The sequence below is a fragment of the Calidris pugnax genome, unplaced genomic scaffold, assembly GCF_001431845.1.
Source record: "Calidris pugnax isolate Ruff unplaced genomic scaffold, ASM143184v1 scaffold28, whole genome shotgun sequence".
NCBI classification, from domain to species: Eukaryota; Metazoa; Chordata; class Aves; order Charadriiformes; family Scolopacidae; genus Calidris; species Calidris pugnax.
In genome coordinates this window covers 16,291,503-16,294,652 of record NW_015090842.1, presented here as the reverse complement: position 1 = coordinate 16,294,652, position 3,150 = coordinate 16,291,503, and the positions used below count along the sequence as shown (strand labels likewise).

The following is a 3,150-nucleotide window of genomic DNA, read 5'->3' as shown; positions in this document are numbered from 1 at the left end:
TTTTTTTTTTTTTCCCCTCTATCTCCCCCTTTCCCTCCAAGTCGGTGAGCGAGGAATAAACGCTGGCTTTGTGTCCGCCAGGATTTGGAGAGGGAGCGTGTGAAATATAATATATATTTTTTTTCTTAATTTTTTCGCTCCCCCACTCCACCCCCCCTCCCCTCTTGCCCTCCCCCCTCCGGGAGAAGGGGGATTTCGGCGGAGCCCGGCGGAGGGGGGACGTGTCCCTGCCCGTACCTGTACCGGGACGTGGGGCGACAAGTGGTCGGCGAGAGCCGCGGCCGGGAAGGCGGGGACAGGCCGGTGGGGGCCCCTCGGGCCCGGGGGCAGCGTCGTGTGTGTCCCCCCCCTCTCCCACCGCCTCCCCCGCGGCCATGCGGAGGGCGAGCGCCGGGGGGCTGCCGGGGGCCGCGGGGCTGGAGCGCTTCGGGCGGGCAGGTAAGGGCGGACCGGGAGGCGGCCGTGCCCCCCTTCGCTGCCCGGCCCCGCATCTCCGACTTTCCCCCGGGCAACTTCCCGAGGAAGCGTTGTTGGTGCCGGGCCCTCCGCTGCCGTGCCCCCCTTCGCTGCCCGGCCCCGCATCTCCGACTTTCCCCCGGGCAACTTCCCGAGGAAGCGTTGGTGCCGGGCCCTCCGCACCCGCGGCCGTTCCGCGCTGCCCTGGGCCCTCCGAGCCTCCTCCCGGCCCGGCCCCGGCGGTGCCCGGTTCCCCCCCGGTTCCCCTCTCGGCGGCGCGGGGGGCGAAAGGCGGGGAGATGGTGCCGGGCTCCGGGCGGTAAATCAAGTCGGAAAGTTTGCGGGATGTTGTCCTGCCTTTGCGAGCGCTTCCCCGGCTCCCAAAATCCCCGGGACTCCCCCTTCGTAAGGCGGCAAATGCATCAGCGCTGGCGTCGCCTGCCTCTGCCGAAACGGTTCTTAAAAGTCGCGTAGTTCCTGGGAGGCGACTTCTGTTTTTCAGCTGAGTTTTGGGCGCTTTGAGTGCTCTCGAGTTTTGCCGTTTGCTCAGCATAATCCCCTTTCTCATCTCGGTAAAAGTATTTCTTTTTTTTTTCTTCCCATATTCTTTCTACTTCCTCTTGAAGTTTGGAGCGGGAATTGGGGAAAACGTAAAGGGTCTGATTTGTCTTTCATCGGCCTCCTATGAAAGAATTTGGAACTTCTTAAAAGTGAGCAGAGAAAGGGAAAGCGGAGATGGAAATTCTCTTGCTGGGAAAGCAGAGAGGGATTTTTCACATCTTCACTTTGTACATTGCATCTTTTGACGTTCGCTCTCTTTTTTTTTTTCTTTTGGTGTTTGTTTGTTTTCAGTAGATGGAACAGATCAAAACACCCCCAAGTATCTTTTTTAGAAGTAGCCGTTTTCTTCTGCTTTTAGTCTTTTGATGTGATTTTGCACATCGTTTTCAAATGAAAGACAGTGGGAGTGTGAGAAAGGAATGTTCACTGAGCAGCTTTCCTGCCTGTTGCTAAAGGATGTACTTGAAGTAAGTTGGATTTTGCCCGAAATGATGGCGTGGGAGCGAAGCTTTTGTTTAGTTTGTGTGGCTATCGCAAGTTAAAGAAGTAAATAACGAAGTGCGTTATTTTTAAAAAAATACCGACCTGCTTTCCTAGGAAAAGCGGTGTGTTTCACTCTGAAATGTGTAGGAGCCTCCCCCCCCGCCTTTCCCTAGTAATGTTTTTAGGTTATGGCTGGTTTACAGGGTTAGACGCGAAGTTTTGAGTAAGTTGCCTAGAGGGTGTGTTTGGTAATGGTGTTTCGGGATTCAGAAGGCTGTAATAATATTAGCATAGAGCTCCCCTCCGCCTGCCCGGGGTCCCCAGCCCTGGCAGCAGCTTCACATTGGAGCAGGACAGGGCGGGTGAGCTGCGGCGAGGACGAGTTTCTGCATTACACGCCTCGAAATTGCAAAAAGGAAAAAAAAAAACAACCACCAAACTCGAGATGCCAAGTGCTCCTTTCTTCTCCTTTCAGTGCTGTGAATTCAGGGTTGCTAATTCAGCCCCAGTTTGCGCAGGGTTCGGGCAAACGTAGCATCGCTGCTCCTTCAGACACTTGCACTAAGGTAGTGCTGGGCAGCATTTTGAGGGAATGAATTGAGTGGCCCCGGGAAAATTTCTTCCATCTGATTAAAATTCTAGTTTCCTAATACTTTCTGCTAGTGTTTCGTATCAAAGATCGATAGGAAAAAAGTTCCTCAGTCTAAAACCGCACGTAATTTATTTTTTTTTTAACTGCTCTCTCTTTCTTTTTAAAGTTCAAAGCTCATGTAGTTCACTCCTACCAGGAAGACTTTCCACTTAAAATGTATTTTTAGTCCAGTAAATGGATAAGTAAGTTTACCCTTGTAAAATCCTGTGCATGTGCACATTTGATAAAGTTCGTGCGGGATTAACCAGAACAGCTCTCAGATTAATAGCAGAAATTACTTGCAGCGTAAATTACATTCAACAAGTAACTAATTACTGGTAGGAAGTGGGCAGGAGATTGTGGGATTATTTCCTTTTGTTAGTAACTCCAGCCACTTTCATGACATTTTAGATTTTTTTTTGTTTTTTTTTTTGGAGTTGGTTGGAATTGCATTCCCAATCGTAAAAGAATATTCTCGGAGCGTAATTTTCCAAAGCAAAAAAGTTATATCGGAGAAATACGTCAGCTAGATTTTGAGGAGGAGAAAATACTTGCTGCCTTTCCACAGAAAGGCTCGTCAGAACCAGCGCTTTTTCACGCCAATAATGGCTTTTGGTAAATTCCTGCTGCAGCATTATGATCATCCACGGAATTGTTACTGGGCCCATGAAATGAGAGAAATGATGATCGCTTTCTGTAGCGAGGTCTGAAGGACGGGGTGCTTAAGAGAAATAATTGCTTAGTTAGGCTGCTTTTAGTTTGTTACATAATTAGGCCTTTTTGTGTGATAACTGCAATCTGTCGGTTCAGAATACAGACACTTGTGGGGTTTATTTTTTTTTTTCCAAAGGTGAGCCCGAAGTGTAAGAGGGGCCTTGTGAAATATCACTTATGCAGATGCAATTCAGAAATAATTACTGAAACCCATATGGTGGAAGTTGTCTGAGCCCGGTGTTGGCTGAGCCCCGTTTTGTGTGTGTTTCCCCTACGTAACCCGCATCTTTGTCTCGCTGCAAAAT

General features: G+C 49.9%; 1 protein-coding gene across 2 annotated transcripts in view; it reads left to right on the top strand.

The window, feature by feature from the left end:
• The window catches only part of SALL1 (spalt-like transcription factor 1), a 32,287-nt gene that overhangs the window by 17,800 nt on the left and 11,337 nt on the right, over positions 1-3,150 (top strand). The window lies entirely within an intron of this gene.